Source organism: Myotis daubentonii, chromosome 4, assembly GCF_963259705.1.
Source record: "Myotis daubentonii chromosome 4, mMyoDau2.1, whole genome shotgun sequence".
NCBI classification, from domain to species: domain Eukaryota; kingdom Metazoa; phylum Chordata; class Mammalia; order Chiroptera; family Vespertilionidae; genus Myotis; species Myotis daubentonii.
This window is the reverse complement of record NC_081843.1, coordinates 93,055,873-93,081,941: the sequence shown is the minus strand read 5'-3', so window position 1 is coordinate 93,081,941 and position 26,069 is coordinate 93,055,873.

The following is a 26,069-nucleotide window of genomic DNA, read 5'->3' as shown; positions in this document are numbered from 1 at the left end:
AAGTGCAGAAATTAAAATTTTATAAGGGTCAGTTTAGTCCAGTATCCACATGCTGTAACCACTCGATAAAATCACATTTCAATTTTACTTACTTGGGCATAAAGAATGGAAGTACTGTACTATATAAAATAAAAGAAGTAACTGGTAAAATTGAAGTGACCCTCCTACAAAAAGAAAAGTGAACAAATATTCCTTCTGGGCTATTTCATATTTCTCTTATCTAATACTTAGAAGTTTATATTTCTCAAAACATTTTAATTCTCTCTCAGACACACACATTTTTAGAACTTTGACTACTTACAAAATTCCTGTGAAATACCAAGAGAAATTGGACTATTTTAATTTCTATTTTATAGAATGCAAAACTGAAACCCAGCCCTGGCCAGTGTGACTCAGTTGGTTGTGGGTTGAACTCATGATGAGGGCATTTACCTATGTAGGTTGTAGGTTCGTTCCCCATTCAGCTCTCTCTCTTTCTCCTCTCTCTCTAAAATCAATAAACATATCCTTGAGTGAGGATTGAAAAACAAACACAACAAAAAACACTAAAATTCAAACAAGTTAAAGGTTTGTCGTGTCTTCATAAAACTGTAGTCAATAAATCATGAACAGGCATAAGAGATCAACCAAAGGACTTGTATGCATGCATATAAGCATAACTAATGGACACAGACAGTAGGGGGTGAGGGCATGTGCTGGGGGATGGGGGCAGCTGGGGAGAGGTCAATAGGGGAAAAAGGACACAGATGTGATACTTTCAACAATAAAGAATTTTTTAAGAAAAGAAACTGTACCTAAGTGCACGGTGCCCCTGTGACATTCTTTTGAGGTAATAAAACTATTATAATAATCATACAAAAATAAATAAGTCACGAACAAATTCAGCCCTGATTTTTTTTGTCTTATTTTTCATTACCACAGAAAAGGGTGCTGTTATAAAAAAAAAATCTCTGCCTACTACATGAAGACAAACACTTTTCTATCTCATCATTTAATGGTCACAATACCATGTGGCTGTCAGAGAAGATACACTTTGTTAATGAGACATCTTACGTAATTTGCTGGAATTTCCACTGGTAACTACCAAGTCAGAACAACAATATCCACGAGTGAATTTAGTATGAAGGACCAGTCTCAATGGGTTTAGGAGTTTTATGAAAAAATAAGCTCTGAAGGAGGCAATGCCTTGCATGGCATAGAGCCCTTAACTCCACCTGGGGCTTCATCTTAGCCTTATAATCCCTGTGTAGTGAACTACCATGGACATCCTTGCATCATGATTTTGACTTTGCAGTTCTCATATTTGAGCCTACTCTTAGTTTCATATTTTGTGGTAATTTTGAAGAATCTCTGGTAATTTTATAGCAATGTAAGAAAGTGAAGAAAACAATATGGGTAAAATAATTGTTTTTCTTTTTCTTTTGATGTCAAGTATCTCTTATATCTACTGTATACCTGATCTGGTTATGCAGTGCAGCCATGGAGGTTAGTGAAGAGGAACTCCCCAAATGACAAAGCCAAGTCTTTTCAGGATGCAAGTAAATGTCTACTACATTTAAAAATATAACCCAGTAATCCCACTTCTAGGATTATATCCTAAAAAGCCAGAAATACCAATCAGAAAGATCATATGCTCCCCTATGTTCATAGCAGCACAATTTACAATAGCTAAGATCTGGAAACAGCCCAATTGGCCATCAGTAGATGAATGGATTAAAAGACTGTGGTACATGTATACTATGGAATACTATGCAGCTGTAAAAAAAGAATATCTTACCCTTTGAGTCAGCATGGAGGGACCTGGAGAGTATTATGCTAAGAGAAATAACCAATCAGAGAAAGACAAGCATCACATGATCTCATTTATATGTGGAATCTGATGAACAAAAAGGTCCAAAGCATGTAACGGACCAACTTATTTCAGAGGGAAAGAGGAGCGTGGATGGGAGAAGATTAACCAATGAACTTATATGCATATATGCATAGCCCATGGACAGACAACAGTGAGGGGAAGGCCTGAGGAGGGGACAGGAGGGGGTGTAGAGGTGGCCAGTGGGGGGAGAGAGGGGACAGCTGTAATACTTTCAACGATAAAAACAATACAAATAGACTTTTAGTGAAAACTCACCTAATATAAATGAGCAAAGACGTCCATTTAGATTATGTAGGTAATTGTTTTCTTAGCAGTGTGTGTGTGTGTGTGTGTGTGTGTGTGTGTGTGTGTGTGTGTGTGTTTAATATTCTTCACATTTGACTTAGAGCAGGAAGCAGAAGGTAGCAAGAAGGACCTGGAACATTTTTCCAGATGCCTGCATAAATTTCTGAGAATCCTTGAAATTTTAGAAAACTTTTAGAATGACTTCATTGGAAAAGATAGTAAATACACATTGAAGTTGCTAGTACTGATTCAGCATCTGTTTTTCCCCCCAATCCAAGTTGAGTTATTTGGGAGGATAGAATATAGCATGCAATTCCTATATGCAAATGCAGAAGGTTAGGGAGTATTCAATAAGTGCACAACCATAGTTGTAAAATTTCCAAATTTGCCTATGCAAGTTACAATGAGAGCACATTCCCTATCTCTGTGGTGTTTGACAGGCAGGTAAAAGAAATGGCCACTAAATAATGGCATGCATAAAGGAGACAGGTATTTCAGAGGGGGAAAAAAAACATATATAGAATGGAGAACAATTTAGAAAACATAGAAGTAGTGAGGACAGAGCTGATTGAAGTCAGTTATACTTCTATGGAAACTTTAGTTCTTTAATTAGAATAAGTTCCAAAAAGTGGAAGCATTTTTTGAGTTCTCCTATGGCTCAGAGTAAATAGTTAGATATCGTTTACCTTAGCACACTGAGCAGATGAAAAAGAATCCACAAGCTTATAAGACCAAAGTGGTCTCTTCTTCAAACAGAAAGCCTCCGGTGACAGCCAGTGTTGTTTGCTTTCTGAGAATTGCAGGAGGTTAAATGAATCAGACGGTTAATGGAAACTAATTTCTCCAGAGGCAGATACTTCCAGAGAGAACCTCAACCACAGATGAAAAAATTCCACCTCCAGAATCCATTAAAATGCAGCTTAATCTAAATTATTATGCTTCAAACTCTGTAAAAGTAGTTTTGTTCAAAATCAGAAAACATGAAGCCATTCACTAATTCTGGTTGAATCCTTGAGGAAAAGAATCTTTACTTGCCTAATGTCAGGACTTGACACTGGATCCACAATGAGCTAGCGAATCAATATCACATTAACTACACCTATAAATAAGTGATTGTTTATTTACAAAACATGTGCATAGCCTGCTTTGTAAATCAATCCTTATCCTCTAATGGTAATCTGTACTAATCATAGTGGAACAGTGAATACAGCGAGTAAGGTCTCATTTAATACCACAGCTATAGTATTGGTACTAACAGCCTAGAAGTCTCCAATCAATCTATTGAAATCTTATCTCAGCTTTCTGTCTAGTATAGGTTAATAATCTAATGACCCTCTTTAGAAACTTTTTAATACTGTAATCTCTCTAAGGTGGTATTCTTAAAGAATATTATTCATATAGATTATCAAGATTACTCAGGTTGCTTAATATTTGCCAGTGTCTTAGTGAGAGCAAAGACCTATTTCCTTCATATTTAAATGAGACTACTTCAGAGGTAGAACATATTTTTAGTAACTGTTTCTTAAGCAGTAACAATATAAAACTATGTTCTAACATTTAGTTTCACAACCAATAATAGGCAAGTTTGCCAGATGAGATCTGCATTAAGTTCTTAGTTGACCACATACAATAGTAAAATCCAAGGTGAGCTGAAGAAGTGGCTATATAAATGAATTTAAGAACATCTTACTATCTAAATTAGCCATGGGATAGTGATATTCTTTCAAGCATTTGATTTATGAGAAAAGATAACCCAATCATTCTGAATATCCCAAATCCCATTTTAAACCTGGCAGTAAAAAACATCTCTCGTTCACATTTTCTATTACAAGGGTTGGGGGACAACAATTAAGTGTTAATTAGTTGACTTCTCACATTTGACTTAGATAAGATTCGATCAAACAACTAAAAATTGAGTCAAGGTTCTAGAAAGAAAGACCCATGTCTCCAGGTACAACTCTCAGCTGCAGTCAATGCCTGCATCCCCTGAAAATGATGCTGAGGTCAAAAGTAATAACACTGGATGCTAAATTGAATTGCCTCAAGACAGCATGTAATTTCCACCCAGGTATCACACTGCCCCAATAATTTCAGTACAAAAATACTTTGGTGTACAATGATATGGAAAGGGATATGGAAAAATCATATTTAGGAACTGCATTGGTCTGCTTAGGCTGAGACAACACAGTGCTACAGACGGATGGCTTAACCCTTTGAGTGCCAACCAATATCCTAGGAACTATGCTAAAATTGCCAAGGCGTTTTGAGTTAAGGTTTTAATTTTTTTCCCACATAAAGAGTGAACTACTAGCATCTAATAGTGACACTGCAGGAGGAGCGCGATCGCGCTCCAGGCACTCTAGGGCTTAAACAACAGAGCATTGCTCACAGTTCTGAAGGCAGGAAGTCCAAGATCAAGGCACCAGCATGGTCAGTTTCTGTTTTTTCCCAGAAGCTGCCATCTTATTGTGTCCTCACATGATCTCCTTTGGACACTGGAGTTGGGAAGAGAGAGAGTGAGCACAGGCAGTAGAGTGAGAGATGGAACTCTGGTATTTCTTCTTTAAAGGCACTAATCATATCAGATTGGGGATCCACCCTTCCGACTTCATTTAACCTTCCTTAGAAACACCATTGCAAAATTCAGCCAAAATGGGGGTTAAGGCTTTAGCATATAAATGAAGGGGCCACAGACATTAAATCCATAATAGAAACTACATGATTTTTATGTAGAGCAAGTATATGCACCTGCTGGGGAGAAGAGAAAAGATGGTTGTTTCAATCATTGAACTTGTCTCTTTGAACAACCTGAAATACTTAAGTGCTTATGCTGCATCTAGTGGAACTAGCTTAATCTAAGAAAATAATAGTCCCTCTGTGTCAAATTTTCATTTTAGGCTACCTTAAAAATAAAGTGCAACTCACTGTAGCTACACAAATCTTAGAAAATTTCCAAATAACCTCCCATTTTAATATGGCCTGATGGTCAGGTCCGTTTCATTTATATATACTTTTATATGGCTATTAGACAACTATTTTTCTCTAACATTGTGAAATGGATTGAGTAACTGAACTAAGTCAAAATAATTCAACATGTGAATGTTTTCTAATAAAGAAAATGACAGAAAGTGTAAATTATTAGAAATTTCACCATGGCTTTTATTTATTATTTTGCATAAAGAAATTAGGGAAGTCATGATAGTTTATATTAAACAGAATGATTTCTCCTATGACCCTTAAAAACAGTTTATGAGAACCATCTACTCATGATCCAGAGTGACCACTTTAAGATAGTAAATAAAATACTCTCTACCAATGATATAAAAATGGAGATAGATCTCAAACTGGAATTCAATAACCTGCTTTTTTTGAGTTATTCAGGTTAATTGTAAACTCTTGTAAATAAACATGACCTACATAAAATAAAATATGTCAATTATATTAATGAGAGTAATAATAAATGTGAATATACACTCTATAAATGTATTGAGCTAAGATGTTACAATGTGATGTGCAGGGTTTAAGTATGGCTATCTCCACCTCTCTCTATATGAATTTTCTTATTTAAAAATGAGAATGACCCTTTTTCCTATTTAATAGGATTACTCTGATAAAGAAATGAGATAACACATTTAAAGTGATAAGAACAATGCTTAGCATATAGGAGGTCCTAGAACAATGTTAAATATCATGATCATGTCCATAGTGATCATCATTCCCACTACCACCTCCATCATCATCATCCTCATCAATACCACCACCGCCACAACAATAAGTTTAACAGGTGATTTCAGTCTCTGTATTTGCCTTTGGATAGCAAGGAGTCCCACCGGATATATCACAGGCTAATAAGAAAAGAACAGAGGCAAACTTAATAAGCAAATAATCCTTCTCTGTCACTTGGAAGCTAAATGCTATCATGCTCCATTGCACCATTGAAGACTTCATAGCAATTCAAAGAGAAGACTGCTGGGAGAGTGCTGAGTCGCCTCTTGGCACAGGTAGACTGAGGAGTCACTGCCACTCTCCCCTTAGTTGATTAAAAATATTAAGCATTGGAATATATGCCTAGTCTTTAGTTTGCATGTATTTTTGTATTATTTACATTAAAATAGTAGCATTTAATCCTGAAAATTCAATGAGAAATGTTTCACTTTAAAGGAAGAGCTGCCCTAGCTGGTTTGTTCAGTGGGCAGAGCATTGGCCTATGAACTGAAGTGTCCTGGGTTTGATTCTGATTCCAGTCAAGGGAAAGTACCTCTGTTACAGGCTCCTCCCTTGCCCAGGCCTTGGTGGGGAGCATGCAGGAGGCAACCAATCAATGTGTTTTTCTCACATTGATATTTCTCTGTCTTTGCCTCTCTCTAAAATCAATGGAAAAATATCCTCTAGTGAGGATTAAAAATATAAAAAATAAAGGCAGAGCTATAAACCATATAAGTATAAGAAATATTTCAATAATAAGAGGAGAATCACTTGTCAAAAAAAGGAGTTTTCCTCTTCTTGCTCTATCCAGTGGTCAGCAAACTGTGGCTCACGAGCCACATGCGGCTCTTCTGCCCCTTGAGTGTGGCTCTTCTTAAGCCTTAGGAGTACCCTCATTAAGTTAATAACAATGTACCTACCTATATAGTTTAAGTTTAAAAAATTTGGCTCTCAAAAGAAATTTTAATCGTTGTACTGTTGATATTTGGCTCTGTTGACTAATGAGTTTGCCGACCACTGCTATACCCTAAGATAGAGAGGGGAGAAAAAGTGTTGTCTTCAAATATGTGAAATCTTCTCTTTACCATGAATGACTCCATTTTGAGGGAGGTTTTTGCCCAGTCTAAAGAAAATGCCTTAGAACCATTATTCTCATCAAACACAAAGTACCATGATAACAACAGTTCTACGATCAGGGACCGTATTTACCTGCAGCTATTGAACACAGTGGCTTTTATTTCTAGTTCATAGTATCTTCTTTTTATCTGGCTGGATGCACAGCTCTCTAATTTAACTGTTTTAAATGTCTGTATGTCCCCATGATTGACATGGTGAATTTAAAGTTTTTACTGGCAAAATGAGTGAATAAGTGTATTTTAGAAGTCAAAGAATTATGATTCAATGTATTACAGGAAAATTATAGCATCTTTATATGAACCATTAGTATTTGTTCTGTTTTTGATCATTCTTGACAACAATATTATTTAGTAGAATATATATCAAAATAAAAATAAAAAAAACCACAAAATTGCTTAAGTAGTAAGGGCAACCTCAAAGATATATCCATCATTTTAAGAAGTTTATGATCATGGACTTAGGAAAATTTTAAGTGTTTTTTTCCTAATTCCATAAAATTAAAAGATAACAGATCTCAGCTACCGAGTCTAAATCCAATCTATGCACATAAAAGCAATAGATTGAGTACCATACATTTATGTCCTTAAAAGTATTCGAATACTAGGTTAATTAAAGTAAATATTATTCTATTCTTACTTTATAAATCCTTACTGTACTATTGAATCTTAATAAATATTTAATCATATTAGGAACCAAGGAAGTGACAAAGTCATTTTCCTTTTATAGAAACAACATTTTAACTAAAGTAGAGAAATTTGATCTATAAAGGCCAACTTTTCTAAAACTAGAGTATTCAGAACCCATAATCTTTAAGAGACCTCCAGAGCAGTATCTACATTAGCATTTAAATGGAGTAATATTTTTTTGAAACCAGTACCTTTGTTGAAATAATATGGTAGATTAACAGAAAACAATCTGTTGAGATACAATGTGACATTTTTTCAATAAAATACATAATCTACTTCTAAGAAAATGCCCAAAATATATTTAATCCATTGCTTTTATTTAATTTTAATTCCAACTAAACTTTCTATTTCTCACTCAGGAAAATTCCTTCAAAGCTCTTCTCGATTAGAACCAGTAAAACTGACAGGTATGTGTGCTTCTATGTAAGATTGCATATGTGTGTAGCTATAGATAAATCCGTGAAGTTTCTTTAACTAAAGTTTGTATTATGAGAAAGGAGAATTGAAGACTAAAATTAGATATGCTTTGACAGTGCTCTTCAAGCTTTCCATAGAAAACTAAAGTGACTGTTTTCTTTCTAATTTAATTTGATGTATAGGTCAGGGTTGAGTTGTCTTTTGTATATTGAGCGTACAAGGAAGTAGAAAAAGTTCCTGTATTGACTGAGAAAGGAAAGAAGGAACGTGTGCACATGTATGTGTGTGTGTGCACGTGTGTGTGGTGTGTGCAAAAGCAAGTGTGTCATCCTTCTTGGTCCCCACCTCTTATATTGTCCTCCTTTGCCTAATGGATAATTTTATTTCTTGAAACAAAGATTTTTAAATACCAATTTTTATAATACTAAATTTTCTAGGGACTTAATAGATTTAATAAGTAAAAAAAAATGAAGAAGGCTAACTATTAAATTTTTTTCTTTCAAATAAAACTGTAAAAACTCTTCTAAATAGAAAGTATATAAATATCATAGGTGATCTATTTTTTTAAGAAGTATAGAAATTTCAAGGCCATGTTATTCAAATGGTGAGTTAAGCAATCGATTTGTCGCATGCTATTACTAGAGTTTATATTTGCTCAGTGAAATTTATTCAGAATTGGTGGAGGTTGTCTGTTGAACATTAGATGTGAATTTGAAACAATGCTCAAATGGATTGAATACAAAGAAAGAAATGGATTTAATTATCTTATCTTTGCTATCATTTCACCATCTAAATACTATATCATTTAGAAGTTTATTTTTAGTTCAGTGTTTTTGGCAAAGTGTTTCAATTCAAAGCACTATGGATAATTTTATCATAGCATTAAGAATCGTGAGTCTATGTTCCGAATATTGAACAAAATATAATGAAAACATTGCATCCTCCAAAATTCTAACCTCAAATTAGGTATACAAATGACATCTTATTGTTATTTTGTTGTGTTTATTTTTTAAAGCAATTAACAATCCTGACACTCCTTACTTAAAAAATGAGACAACTGCTCAATTCAGAAAAAACTGTTCGACAATGCATATAATTGAATGGCATTAAGTAATGACCCCTGGTCTGTTGTTTAGGGATAAATTATTCTTGGTTCAGTAGGTTATACTTATTCATTTTAACATTTTAACATAGAAAAATATGTATTTTAGAAGGTACCATAGTTATTTAAATGTTTCAGGAACTAAACATAGATAGTGATCACAGTGATTATATGCACCAACTTAATAATATTAAGAGCTCATTTCACTTTTTTAACATTGTGCCTAGATCCTTGCACAATTAAACAAAGAGGACATTAGACTGAGGTGGCTCTAATGCCAAATCAAAACCTAAGCTGGAGTCAATTCTGTATATGCACTTTAGCGGGGAAAATGAAATTTGAGAACTACCAGTCATAAACAGCAGACCAGACTTTCCCAAATAAGGTAACTATTTCAGCTACAGCCAATCAAATAGCTTCCTTGCTTTGCTTTTGATTCTGCAGATTTCAAGAATCAGATGGAGCAAATACTATGCATGCCTTTCTTTCTTCTCTTTTCCAAGTAGAATATTTTATTCCTGTTTTTTTTCCTACTGTTCCATCATTGCATATTTAAGATGTGTGTGTGTGTGTTAGAAATAATCTATAATTATTCATAGATCACCTTCCTGAAAAGAGAACTATATGATACAGATTAAATTGAGCTTCTGGACTTGATCTGTGGAGACTGGTTGATGAAACTTGGTATTGTCACTCTTTGGTTAAAAGTGAAGGCATGCCATGATAGAAAAAGGAGATTAAATGCAACATCCAAAACCTGAGATGGAGGAGATGCACAGGAGGGGCATCTGACCCTCATTAAACTATGCTATTAACAAGAAATGGTTTTAAGGCACTGAGCTTTGGGGGTTTATTAGAGCAATTATTATGAATTATCCCAATTAACACCACAGATACTGGTGACAGTATTTTTTTTACTGGTGTTTAGAGCAAAATAACCCTTTTTGAAAAGTACGATAAATATATGTAATTATTGTAAACTCTGAATATTTAGAGACTTAGAATTCTCTGTACACAGTAAAATGGATACTAATTAAAGAGTATGGTCAGCCAAGAACATGAGGATGTGAACATGAATAGCATGAATGGGCACAGAAGATCAGTAACAGGAGATAAATTCAAAACAAAAGAGAACTGGGTGAGTTAGTGCTGAGCTTTAAAATGCCATAGTTAGGAGGAAATTAAATTATAATATTTCAACCCACATAGCCTATCATTTAAATGTTTGTGCCTATGTAATTGATTTATTAAAATATCTAGATGCTACCATTACTCTTAGGTTGGGATTTTTTTCTAAATTTATATACATTGTATTCCATATTATAACTTCCATTGTTCCCTATTTTAACATTTTCATTAACCTTGTTATTAAAAAGTATTCCAAATATTATTAACTGTTATCTGGTAGACCACATCTGATATTTGCTCTTGGGATAATACTACCAAATTGGTCATAGCAATACTGTCAATGGTGTACACTAAAGAAGATCATTGTTTACTGTCCATTATACTCTAAGATGTTTGAAGATTTTTAAGGGAAGTAATATTTCATAAGTGTAGAATTAATCTTATGACTAATTCATTTTATCTTTTATATTATTTTAAAAAGTGTTACGAGACAATACAAAGCAATTCCTTGCTTTTTCAATGAAATACCCCAAATGCCTAAGCAATATGAAAACGAATAGTTTGTTCCTATATAATATATGCTCATCAACAGGAAACAGGGCTCACATTTCATACTTCTCTGCTCTCTTTTCTAGCAATATCCATTGGTTCTGACAATGATCAACTCTATTTTTTTCTCTATGATAATAACATCATTCTTTGACATTGTCTCATTCAGAAGCTCATATTATTGTCCAGGCTATTTGCTATAAATATGTTACTAAGTCTTCCTTTGGAGCATTTGGAATAGCCTGGTTTAATTGTCAAAGAATATACACAAAAGCTGAACATGCAAAGCCAAACCCAGTATCTGAACTGAGGTCACAATCACTGGGCTAACGTGGTAATGGAAAGTGGGAAACTAATTCAGGCTTCTGTTCCTTCCATTTCTTAGGTTCATTAATCTTGTTTGTGGTGAGAATAGAATGGAGCTTGACAAAAAAAAAAGTTCATTGTAACTATCTTTAGAGGGCAAGGAAAACAGAAAATTAAGTTAAATATTAAAGAAATTAGCAACAAAATCATTGCTTTCATCTCAGATTATTCTTTCTATGTAATTTGAATCATTTAAAGATAAAACTGCTTAACTAAAAATGCAGCTTTGGATATTTTGATTCCTCTTTTGAGTCACAGTTATGAAATTTTTAGTGTTTGGAACCAGGGAATTTGTGCCCACCACCATAATTTGTGAAGTTTAAAATTGAATCGTGCTTTAATTTGTGCTATTTTTTCGCAAGCATTGCAATATCCTCCAAAGAAAGATGTTATTACTCATTTCTTATCATTTTTTCTTCTATGCAAGGGAGTCTGATGCTCAATGGGGAAAACATGTCCATAAAGTCAAGGCATTTAAAAATTCCCCAGTTATTATATTGGTTATAATAATGATTTTACTAGAAGAGAAACGGAAGTTTTTAGAATTTAAAACTTGAAATATAACAGCATAATTTTATTGAAAGGTTTGCTTTTCAAGAAGCTTAAGGGTTAGAAGAAAATGGATAAGTGAGTTTCTCACTATTGATGATTTAATGTGCCATCTGGTTGAACGAAAAAAAAAAAAAAGGCATGGTGTTTTAAAGTGTATGAAACACAACTGTTCCTTTTTTGAAAATCCTATTTAATAGCAACTACACAAGTATCTATCAATATAATTCACACAATGTAAGTTCTATGATAGGAATGGGGTCTTCTATGGCTCATTGTCATATTTTCAAGGAAATTAATACCACAAAGTAGATGCCTGATTAATTAATGCCATTTAAATTTTAAGATATTTGATAGATAATAGGAAAGAGCAATGGGCTTAAGTCTCTATAAATTCAGAGTTGTAGTCTACCTTGCACGATCTTATCAGATGAAAATACATCGACTGGTCATCAATTTTCTTATAAAATGAGGGATTCTACTGTTCAATTTCTATAGCAGCTTGAATACTAAAGAAGTTCTGGCTTCATCCTCAAGATCTCCACTTTCAACAATATGTGGTTGATAATGATATGACTCCTCAACCAATGGCCAACTGTCATACTATAGATATAGTCTTCTTTCCTTCTCTTGCCCTAACACCTGTCAATAAATATATGTTTGGCCCTAACTGGTTTGGCTCAGTGGATAGAGCGTCGGCCTGTGGACTGAAGGGTCCCAGGTTCGATTCCGGTCAAGGGCATGTACCTTGGTTGCATGCACATCCCCAGTAGGGAGTGTGCAGGAGGCAGCTGAATTGATGTTTCTCTCTCATCAATGTTTCTAACTCTCTATCCCTCTCCCTTCCTTGCTGAAAAAAATCAATAAAATATGTTTAAAAATAAATAAATAAACAAATATATGTTTTGTATCTCTGTAAGAGTTTTTAACAGGCTCATCTCTCCCCCACAGAAGCCATAGAGGAAGTTGGACTGATGTTTGTTTGTTTTTCTCTTCCTAAATATTAAAGAGAGTTATTAAATTTGTACCTGTGTTGAAAAGGGAAACTTTCTTTTCAAATAAATCAAACTAAGAAGATGGAACAGAAGCAAAAGAGGGTTCTTTAGGGAGCTGTCCCAAAAATAAATATTATGTAGGCTTCTTAGAGATGTGATAAAGTGCATTTTCTGCCTCAGGAAAAGCACTTTCTTTCAAATAATGTGAAGTTTATTGAGCCATAGTTCAAATCTATGCTAATTATTTTTCCATGTAGACAGTTTATATAAGCTATCCTATAACAAATTAATTTCATAATCCTTATACCATTACACTTAAATGAAACTTGATATTTAGTTAGGAAGATGTTTCTCAGTAAAGTGATTGATTTCACTGTTGGGTGCATGAGGCAAGTATGAAGGTAACGTTAAAAAATACTATTTTAAAATTAATTTTCTTCATTTGATTGAAATTTATACACAGGATTATGTAAAAAATTTCATACACACTATGAAATTTAACACAATGTTTAAACATTTACTTTTTCTTTATATGTATTACAATAAGCTTATTTCTAAAATTTGACAAATAAGCCAAATGAACCTCCATGTGTGCATTCTTTTTGATAATGCTTCTTTTATATTTCTTTTCAAGTTGATATTTCATCACAAAACATACAAAATTAATCTAAGGAAACTAGAATTATGGGGTCAAGATGATATGTATTTCATTTGAGTGGGAAACACATCTTTCTCTGATTCTCATTTGATAATCTTTAAAGTAACTTAAATAGCTTCTGTTTTTTAATCTATTTTATAAAAGTAATTATAATATTACATTTAGCTCTTAATGAGCTTTAACATTTCCTTGGACCTTCCAAAATGTATGTGCCTTATTAGGAATAGTTTGGTTTTACCCTTTTACTCTTATAATAACAATTTCAGGTAAGGTTGCAACTCTGCATTAGGAGATTAGAATCATAAATTAAAATCCTGGCTCTACTGAATGAGACGTGTTTTAACTACTTACTTTCAGGTGCTTTTGATTATAAAATTATAACCCTAAGGCCACTGCAATCTCCAATTAACAAAAAGAAAACACAATATATTCTGTGGATTTACTATGCTTAAGATCCTTTGCTAGGACAGGGAAGACCTAGGAAAAAGATGAAATATATAATAATTTTTCTCACATGGCCTTTGCAATCAATTGGGTAAGATATATGTTGAGTGTGGATTGAACATGGGGGTAGCAAATCATTTCCAGATAACTAATTTCAAAGAGCAACCTTGAAGCAGAAATATACTTTGCTTGCAAGAGTCTCTTTATAGTCTCCTATTATTTAATTGCTCCTCTTTTACTTGTAATCTGGTCTCCATTTTTATGCTCCAATGATCACTTCCTCACCCCACCACAACTACCTGAATATATAAAGCTCATTCCTGCCTCTTGTGCCCTTTCCTCTGAGTGGTTTTTTCTTCCACTGGCATTTTTCAAGTGACATATTTACTTTTTAGAAATCACTATAATAAAGAAAACAAAGACCTGCCTTCAGAGGCAATCCAGTACAACTTTATAACAGTTCGCTGTGGTTTAAATCTATGTGTAACATCAAGAAAACTGACTTAAGGAAATACTCCATTTTATCAACCACCAGAGAATGAATGAGAAAAGCAGACACTATCCAGGAGGAGACTTGGCTCTCACAAAAGTTTCCACCTCTTTTTTGGCTGACAAATTCGGGGTAATTTTAGTGATCAGTTGCTCAGGGTTTGGTTTGCCTCTCTTTGGTGAAAGCCATGGTCTTGTCAGTGGGTCAAGTTCATTTTTTTTTTTTATTCAGAAAATATCTGATTACCAATATCACACTGAGGATCTTAGGTTGGCATCTTGGAACCTAAGAACCTTGGTTCACCTGGGTGATTTTAAATAGCAGACAAAACCACACAAAGCACTTTTTTTTTTTTTTACCTAGAAAATTAACTAAATCGTTCTTTAAGTACTTTTGAGTAAATAGAGGTTATATTAACTTACTAGAGGCCTGGTGCACAAAAATTTGTGCACTCGGGGGTTCCCTCAGCCAGCCTGTGCCCTCTCACAGTGCGGGACACCTCAGGGGATGTCCACCTGCTGGCTTAGGCCTGCTACCTGGGGAATCAGGCCTAAGCTGACAGTCAGACATCCCTCTGGCAGTCCGGGAGCCCTCGGGGGATGTCCACTTGCCAGCGGGGAGCAGGCCTAAGCTGCAGTCGGACATCCTTAGCGCTGCTGAGGAGGCGGGAGAGGCTCCTGCCACCACCACTGTGCTAGCAGATGTCAGCCTGGCTTGTGGCTGACCAGAGCTCCCACTGTGGGAGCACACTGACCCCAGAGGGCAGCTCCTGCATTGAGTGTCTGCCCCCTGGTGGTCAGTGTGTATCATAGTGACCAGTCATTCCCAGTCGTTCTGCTCTTAGGGTCAATTTGCATATTACCCTTTTATTATATAGGATAGAGGCCTGGTGCATTGGTGGGGGCCGGCTGGTTTGCCCTGAAGGGTGTCCCGGATCAGGGTGGGGTTCCCGCTGAGGTGCCTGGCCAGCCTGGGTGAGGAGCTGATGGCTGTTTTCAGGTTGGCCACACCTCCTTCAGTGTGGGGGGGTCCTGCTCATGTGCCTGGTCAGCCTGAGTCAGAGGCTGATGGTCATTTTCAGGCTGGCCACAGCCACGGGCTGGAAGCAGGTATCTGGGATTTATTTATCTTCTATAATTGAAACTTTGTAGCCTTGAGTGGAGCTCAGGGCCAGCAGAGCAGGTGGGAAGCTTGGCTTCCTCCATTGCCAGTGGCAACCCAAGCCTCCTGCTCGCTCCAGCTTCGTGGCCACCATCATCTTAGTTGGGTTAATTTGCATATTCACTCCTGATTTTCTTATGGGCGTGGCTTGCTGGTGTGGCTCGTGGGTATATCGGTGGTAGGGTCAATTTGCATGTTTCTCTTTTATTAGATTAGATTTATAGCTTTTTAGAAAAATAGGACAAGCTTACAAAGTTAATATCTTACCCTAAAATTGACTCAAGAACATTATTCAATAATTATTTTATAAACAGCAGGACAGATTCTTCAAAGTAACTTCAAATTATTAGCCTAATAATAAGTTGTACAAAGTAAATATAATTTATAGAAAGAAATCACAAAGATTTCCCCCCTTTTTCAAAGGAACACTACTATGTTTTTGCATTATTCATTTTCCATTTTTTCCAATTTATTGTTTATAGGTTTTTCACTAATATGTAGTGCTTTTTTATTAGTCTCTCATTTATAGTAACAGTTTTTGTCTAGTCAAGTGATTGTAAATTCCTTGGGGTTAGAGAAAAGATCAATTTTCTTTCTCCACAGAGTAACTTGCTTAGAGTTTATATCACAATAAATGTTTATATCTATAGAATTAAAAAGAGGTCATAGAGGAAAGTACACTTAACTATTTTGAGTCATTTACTCAAACCCTAATTTTTCATAATCATTAAAATATATTAAAATACTATTAATTTGCACCATTAATCATTCCATGCATATTATCAGTAAAAGCATTAATTTTCCACTGGAGTAAAACTCTTCATTCTTCAACAGATGAGGTGCAATAGTGAACTCCAGCCAGAATTGAACTTGACAAATCCACCCCAGTTCCCTAGCAGCAGATACACAATCTGATTAGTTCTGACACCAAGACCTTTCTAGTAATCTAGAGTTTGATGTCTCATGCAAGTTATTGTTTAACATTCTCATAGAAGGTGAAGTAGCAAAAAGAAGATTGGTGATTTGGGACACCAGCAGTATATCATCAGCAATATTTCTGACAAATAAAAGGCATTAGTTTGCCAAAAATTTTTAATGAAATCATGATTAATAAATGCTTCTCAAAGGTCTTCATCAAAGTCAAGGCATTTGGGTGATAAATGTAAACATGCAGACTCTGCTTTGCCAAAAGCTGTGTGTTTCACTTACACAGCTCCACTGATTGATCTGTCCATTATTCTAATACATAATTTATCACATCAAGGGGGATAATTCATTATGTTCATGGTATAACCAGGGAGTTCTAAACAGGATGCCCAAGTACTGAAACTCTTCTTTCCCCTCTAGAGACTTGAATATATTTTTTAAAAAATAGCACTTTGCGAAACAAAACAAATATAAAATCTTATCATTGTAACTTGAGAGATTTTTGACACATTATTTCCTCAGGTAACATTTCTACTGCCCTCATTGTTTTCATTCCTTCAGATGGGTGTGTCTGTTGTTAAACTGAAATGGGATGGTACCCAAATCACTGTTAAATAAGAATTCTGTGCTTATATTGCTTGAACCATAAATAGCAGTATGTATGTACCATTACTTAAAAGCTCATTGAGTTAAATTACAGATTATGGCATTTCTCTGCTTAAAATGTACAACGTAGAATAGTATAGCACATTTGACTTCAAATCATTCATTCGTTGGTGCAGTCATCTGCATGACTCAATTCTACTGCTCTGTTTTGAGGGAATCTCGAATTCAAATGAATTTAACTGGTCCCATGAATATCTTATTAGGAAAAATACATGCTATTATTGAAGATAATAGTTGTGGTGATGGATAGGATATTCCTCTGAGTTTGTGATGTTACCTGATTTTTAGAAAGCTAAGAATTTGAATATAACTTTCAGATTAAACAGAGAAGGAAGTACTACAGAAACGTCCTTACATTTTTAGACACAGAGTGAGAACAGATGACTGAGCATACTGATTAGTTGAAATTTTATGCCTCCATAGTGTACAATCACTCAGCTGCACTTTCTTCCTTCTCATCAGCAGAATCATAAAAAAAGGCCAACATTCATTAACTTTTTTAATTAATGGAAATGCATTTAAGACTTTGCAATTCTGGATTACAACTTTAAAACTACATTTGCTGTCATGAAAAAATTAATCTATTTCAATCTAACCCACAGAAATTATGTACCCATTAAAAGGATCAGTTCTTTGACATTATTTTTGAAAGGATATTGTAAGTATTAAGTAATTTGAAATGGAATATATTTACTTGAAGACAGTATATAATTTAGGTAAGTCAAGCCACTAGAAATGACACCAGGACACAGCTCACTGCAGGTTTCTGTCCACAAGATTATGCTGTTGTTATTTTTAATCATTGAGTGGTATTATAATCAAAAGACTGGAAATGAGCAATAGTCACAATATTAGTTCAAGACATTTTTTTCTACACCTAAAATGGTTTTATAATCCTGCAATCAAAACTGTCTTGTCAACCTCGATTCTGCATTTAATAAGTTTAGTGGCTATTTTGGCATCAGAGTGATATAGAATCAAAGTACTTTGGAAACTTTACAAATCCTATGCTAATGCCCAAAATTTGAAATTTTCTTTAATTACATGTTTGCTTTTATAAATGCATTACTTTACATTTTAAATAGACCACTGACCTCATTATTTGGTTAGGGTTTTTCAGTGTAGCCAATGAAAATTCTAAATATTTAAAATATTTTATTATTTTTTAACTTATTTTAAAAATATATTTTTATTGATTTTAAAGAGGAAGGGAGAAGGAGAGAGAGATAGAAACATCAATGATGAAAGAGCATCATTGATTGGCTGCCTCTTGAACATCTCCCACTGTGGATCGAGCCCACAACCTGAGCATGTGCCCTTGACCGGAATTGAACCCGGGACCTTCCAGTCCGCAGTCTAATGCTCTATCTACTGAGCCAAACCAGCTAGGGCCAAATATTTTAATTTATTATAGTTAAAGCATATGTTATTTCCATCTACAGATGGTATTAGATTATATAAGTGGTATTTACTTTGCTTTTCAGTTCAAATAATTACTAGGTGTCCTGCTCTTTTGGCTCAACTCACTGTGCCTTCTTCCTGACTTGTAGTACCAGAAAACCAACACTTCTGAGAGGAGCTATTTGATTCTTCCCATAGGTATGTTGTCTGTGCCTCTAAATGATCATGTAAATTATTTTAATTGGGACAGTAAAGAACACAGGTCACCTGCAGCTTCATCCATAATGTCATAGACTGAATGTGTCTCCCCCACAACGTACAAGTTAACACGCTGACCCCGATGGGATGGCATTTGGAGATGGGGCTTGAAGGAGAAAACTGGGTCATGAGGATGGAGCTCTCTGAATAGGATTAGTATCCTTATAAGAAGAGGTGAGAGAGCTAGCTGGCTTTCTGCCAGGCGAGGGCATAGACAGACACCAAATCAGCCTACACCTTGATCTTGGAATTGCCAGCCTCCAAGTCTGTGAAAAATACATTTCTGCTGTTGATAAACCACCCAGTTTATGGTATTTTACCATAGAAGCCCAGGCTGACTAAGAAAATAATATTTGCTGAATTTTGCACAGCAGCAATTTAATTTTATATCACTGGAATTTAACAGAGCCCACAGTCTATAAGAACTCTCTAATTATTTAATATATATATATATATATATATATATATATATATATATATATATATATATATATTAGCCAGTTTAATCAACAAATGCGTTCACTTTAAGACAAGCACATTATTCATTATGTGATAAAATATTTCTGAATGGATCAAAGATATGCAGGTAGTCAGGACATTTGTCATCAAAGACAGTGCAGTAGAGGGGAAAGAGTGCCCTGAGTTGTCCAATCCCTAGGTTAAAGTCTTGTCTTACTCTCTAAATGAGCAGCCTTGAGTAATGACCGACTCTCTCTAACCTCCAGCGTCCTGTAAAATGATAGGTTAATTTTATCACCGAGGTAACTTTTAAAATGGCTAATGTGTAAGAAAAAAAAGTTGACTAATGTAACCTTCAAGTAACACTTGAAGTAATGGACCTGTATCTAAAATTCATAGATTATTTGTCTTTATTTTCGAAAAGAACTAAAATGTGGTTTTAAAAACAAATAGAACAAATTAAAGACCAGAAAGTGTTCCTTCTTTATATTTATGGTGCTAACAATAACCAGAAAGCAATGAGGACAGTTGATAAGAGAATCTCATTGATTTTTTTTTCTCCAATTACGTTAGGCAGATTCTGTTCATCCACTCTCTTAAATGGATATAAATGTGAATCCCCAGCGGTGATTTTAACGAGATTTCAGGGAAAGGTTTCCGTATCACTGCACTAACAGGATTTGCATGTAGTTGACAGCTGTGCCACATAAATTAAATAAAATTTTATTGATGTGTTAAAAACATGCCATTACACAAAGTATAGCAAAGTTGATGTTTATTTTAGATGAAATAGAAAATAATAAACATTTGCCCTGAACCAAATTTCAGTGTTTGCTAGCGAAATACTTTTTTTATTTGATTCTGTGATTCTGTTTTAGTTTTTATTCCTCAACCAAGGACATGCTGAGACAGAGAAAGGAGAGAGAGAGAGAGAGAGAGAGAGAGAGAGAGAGAGAGAGAGAGAGAGAGAGAGAGAGATTTGGGAGAGAAATATAGATTGACTACCTTCTGCACATGTCCCAACAGGCATGGGACCTACAACCTGGGTATGTTGCCAGACCAGGAATTGAACCTGCAACTGTTCAGTGCACAGGATGATGCTCAACCCATTGAGCCACTCTGGCAGGACTTGTTTTATTTTATTATGTGTGCTTTGCCCCAGCAACAAGAAAATAAATATGAAATTTCAGTCACTATAAAATAGGTGTTCTTACATATGTCTTTGAAAAAGTTTACCTGAATGGCTAGTTTAAAGTTTAAGCAGGAAACTAAACAGAATATGAGAAGACTTGAATACTAGTCCTGAGTTCATTATTAACAAACCATATATTTTTTTAAATATATATTTTATTGATTTTTTTACAGAGAGAAAGGGAGAGAGATAGAGAGTTAGAAACATCGATGAGAGAGAAACATCGATCAGCTGCCTCCTGCACACCCCACACCAGGGATGTGCCTGCAACCCAGGTACATGCCCTTGACCGGAATCGAACCTGGGACCTTTCAGTCCGCAGGCCGACGCTCTATCCACTGAGCCAAACCGGTTTCGGCCAAACCATATTTTTTGCGTGTGAATTAAATACTCAATTTCTTAGCTATTGGGTTTCTTATTGTTAAAAATAAGATTTTCAAAGGCCCATGCCAACTACAAAATTCCATAGTTCCATAATAATTTAAAATTGAACAGAATCATGCTACCAAGGAAGAATAATTTACATAGGAAATAGCTTAAATCAGGGAGCATCTTGTTCGCAAAATGTTCATGTATTTGTTGCCATCTCCCATTTGCTTTTCAGCAAGTTAGTCAAATATGATTCATGTACTTATCTAAAATGTTATGATCAGCACATTTATAAAGCAAAACAAAACAACAGCAACACCCAGAAACATTCTTCATTGGCTTGCTCAGGAAAGCAAAGCAAAAGTCATATTTCTGTTGGCCAGTAGTATGATCTACTTTACACATTGAATAACCCTATTTCATAAAATGAGCTCAATAAGCTATCAGATTTTGCTAAGGAAATTTCCAGACTTAACCCCAGGAAGAGCATATGACTACAGACCAAGACAAAATGCATTTCCCAAAATAGGAAAATATGCTTCGATATTGGCAATTGTTATGCTATAAAAACAAAGGTCAGCCTTCAAAACATCAAGAACTAAGGCTGTGATGGTGAAAGTGGTAAAGTTTGCCACTAGCACACACATGAACTAACACACATATGATCTGGTACATGCATGAACTGGTGACAGATGCAGAAGCTACATTGTTGATAGCTCTTATTTCACACTTAGACTGCTCTGCAAAATTTTGCAGCTAATGCAGTTTTGAGAAAGCGAGGAAGAGAGAGTGAACTCTTCTACCCAAAATGCAAAGATCCAGATACAGGTAGAGATGAGTTAGATAGAAATTCGGATCATTTAAATTCTAAAGTACATGGATCATTTAAATTCTGAGAGTAACATTCTAAATCATCTCTTTTCTGTCAAAATAGTGACATGGACAATTGTATATCTGCATACTTTACATTTAAATAAAACCAGTTCCATCATCTGCAATGGTGCTTTTCTAAACTCTACAAGTGGTACATCCCATAACTTGAGTTTAAAAAGAAGATAAAGTGACCACTACACTTAAAAGAAAATAGATCTATGGGCACTTATAGTCATTTCTAGTACATCCATGTATAATAAAATAGATATATTATTAAAATTTTTGCATTACCTTATGAGTGGAAAGATTTTGTTTTTTGCTGAAAAGTTCAGGAGTGCGTCCAATGGACCAAGAAACAGGAAATATTATAATGCTGACTTAATCTATATTGAAAACCCGTTTATCAATTATCTTAAAGATAAATTAGGGAAGAAAAAGGCAATGTTAAAAGTAAAACAATGTTTTGTTTAAAATATAAAAGAAACACCTACTCAAGAGTAACATCTTTGAAAGATAAGAGTTCCTTTGCAATTTTCTCCAATGTGTCCTACTTGTCAATCATTGACAAAGATGAGTGTATTTATGTGGTAATCACTATGATATTGGCATTTTCTCTCCCATTTAGAATTTGCCCCACATAATCACAGCAAGTAAGTTTAAGAATAATGACAAAGCTAGTATATGGTTATCTGCCCATTACACCCAGATACTGTATTTTATATGTGGGAGCTTCACACTTGCAAGACAACTCTTGTCTGCAGTAAAAAGCACAATAAAAAGGTCACAAAAGTAGAGCCACAACAGGGGCTGTTGCAATCTTTATGCCCAAGATATCGAGAGGAATACCTAACAGAGCTGAAATTCACCTTGTTTCAGTATGGTATTGATCTTCTTTGACAGTGTTTTGAGTATTATATCTCATTGCTTTAGAATTATATAATTGGGGAAAATGATGATATTTTGCGACAAAGGAATCTAGACACTATGTAAGAACAGTAACTTATTTGCCTGTATGTACTAATTGCTAAAATGTGCTGTAAATGCATAATTTAATTTATTTAGCACCAAAATCAGGTGAAGTAATAAGATAGGTTTTGATCTTTTTCATTTCACAGATTAGAAAACCCATGTTTTTCAGGAGTGTGGTCCCAAGATCTAAATTCTGCCAAATAGTAGGGGCGAGAATTTATTCCTGTGGTTCTCTCCATGCCTGAAATATTACCCATGCCCATCAGCACACTAAAATCATATTTAGTGCACTACATATGTAAAATGCCCAGTCATTATCCTAGACTAATTAAATCAGAATCTCTGGTAGTGAGATCTAGGAATTATGATTTATTTAAAGCTTTAGAAATAATTCTTATCTAAGAACAGGGTTAAGAACCACCGCCTTCTATGAAGTATTCTGACTCCAAATTCAGTTCTTCAATTATCCCACAATGCCTTTGATAAACAACACCTGAACAAAAAAAACAGGCCTAACCAGAAAGAATACCCAACCTTTGACATAGGATATAATAATAATTCACATCATAAACACAGAGTTGGACAGTCTAGATATGAACCAATAGAATGGGAGAAAATATTTGGAAATCATATATCAAATAAGGGGTTAATATTCAAAATATTTAAAGAAATGAAACAACTCTATGACAAAAAAAAGCTGTGTGAAAAATAGACTGAGAAAATAAATAGATATTTTTCCAAAGAAAACATCCAAATGGCAAGCAGGTACAAGAAAAAATGCTCATATCACTAATCATTAGGGAAACACAAATCAAGCCCACAATGAGATATTACCTTACAGCTGTCAAAATGGCTGCCATAAAAAAGACAAGAGATAAAAATCATTGGCAAGGACACGAAGAAAATGGAACCTTTCTACATTGTTGGAGGAAATATAAATTGGTTAAGTCACTATGGAAAACAATATAAAGGTTCCACAAAAATTTTTAAAAAGAAATCTACTATGTAATCCAGCAATTCCACTTCTGGGCATATTCAAAGGAAATAAAAACAGGATATTGAAGAAATATCTGCACTCCCAGATTTATTGCACAATTATACACAATAGCCAAAATATGAAAACAACTTGTGCCCAATAAATAAATAGATAAAGAAGGCGTAGTTTATATATTTAGTGATAGATATGTTAATTAACTAAATTGGAGGAATTCTTCACAATATAGATGTATATCAAGTCATCATGATTTACACATTAAAAATCTCACAATTCTATTTTTCAGTTATGCCTCAATAAAGTTGAAAAATAATATTTAAAAACAAATAATGGAAGAGGTTAAAATCACCAGGGCTCCTAATAAAATACTTAGGTCCAGATTTCCCCCATGCCCCTCCCCCACTTCATAACTACATTAACCAGTAAGATTGCAGCTCCTCATTTTTACATACTTGGCTTTCACAAAATTGTCCAAGTATTTTTAGACACTATTTATGATACAGTTATTATCCAAAATCAAACTAGTGATTTTCAACTATAACAAACTTCTAAGATTTCTACAGCTTCAAAAAGTTTTAAAAATTGATAAACTATTATATTATGGTTAATTGGGATGCTAAACAAATTAATAGGTAATATTGAGTAACAACATCAGAATTCTACACATCATCAAATATGTGTGTAAAAAAGACTGACAAGGAACTTGGGACATAGATGGGAGAATTCAATAGTTACCTAATAGAAATTTCAGAAACAAGATTAAGTGGGAGAAACAGCATTAGCAGTATTTGAAAGGATATTGCTTAGAATTTTCCAAATTTATAAAAAAGTACAAATCTTCACATTTGAAACAAACTCTAATGAGTGAACAGGATAACTAAAATCAACTCTTGCCCACAAAATTTACAATGACACTTAAAATACTAAAATTGTAGAATAACTACAAATGAAAAACTTTATGATTTTTCCCAAGAAACAAGACCAGAATATTAAGTGATAATTTTAAATGTAGAAGAGCAATGCTAACTAGTCCAGAATTTCATATCCAGCTAGTCTACCATTCATTAATAGAGGTAAAACAATGATACTTGAAGATACAGAATATCTGAAACCTTAAAACACATGCTATCTTATTGAATGAACATAAATGTACTTCAGTTAAAAGTAATCCCAGGGGAAAAGTATATAAAACAATTTAAAATGTAGCATTGACATTAATAGATATGTGAATAATGTGAATGAACCATTTCTAAGAACCATAACTTAGTAGAAATGCATGCTCCCAATTATGGTGTTCCTCTTTAGCCACATAAAGAAAATAATAATGTTGATAATGTATATAATAGAGATAACAGGTTTTGGTGAGAGAGAAAAGTTTGTGCATATAATTAATAAATTATTTGAATATTCTAAGTTAGAGATGGAGCATTTGTTTCAGAAATGACAAGAATAGTAAAGAGACAATGCATTTGATGATCAGAGTTAAATCTAGACTGTTAATCAACAAAAAGACATATTAGAATTAAAATACTAGTATCTAAGATCCATTTAATTTGCTAAATAAACTACTAAGTTAAAACACAATTATATTTCAATCACTTATTTCCATGTATGGTAGTTTGAGTATCTTTCTATATTTCATATTTCTATTCAATTATGTCTTGCAGGGACAAAATAGTCAAAAGAAGCTTGTTATTGAAATGTGATGAGGAAATATGACTCTGCGCTATGTCAAGGAAATATGATGGTAGAAACAAGCACACTTTGTTATTATAAGCATTGCTTTCAAAATGGAAGCCTTTTACCTCTAGAAAGTATTTGTTTTACCCTTAGGAGGTTATGCACCCTGTGGAGAATGAATCCACAAAGAATGCAACGTTTCTTGGGCCTCCATTTTAATCATACACTTGCCTAAACATTTTATTCCTTGGAGGCTTCAGTCATTCTTAAAGAATACCTTATTGTAACCATGAATACACTGGGTTTGATTCTGCAGATAGTTTTGTTGGGAGTGTTAAACTCCAGCATAATGTACACATAGTACATTGTAATTATGTTTATATTGTGAACACTGAAAATGAACAGAAGTCACAGAATTGCAATCTACAGGCTTTGCAGACTACTCACACATCTATTATTGCTTCATTAAAGCCTATAAAATATGATCAATTATGTGTGTGTATGTATACGTATATCTTCAAAGACTTTGATTATTCATAGCTGATATGATTGATTAGCTGCTAAGGGAATGAGTTTAAAAACCTTTTCCTGAGGAAAGCAGAGCAAGGAAAGTTGCCCATTTTCAACTATCAAAAACATCTACAGAAAAAATATTCAAGGAAAGGCAGGCTAGAGTACACCAAAAGAACTAATGTTACTCATAACACTGATTTTTAAATCAAATATATAAAAATAT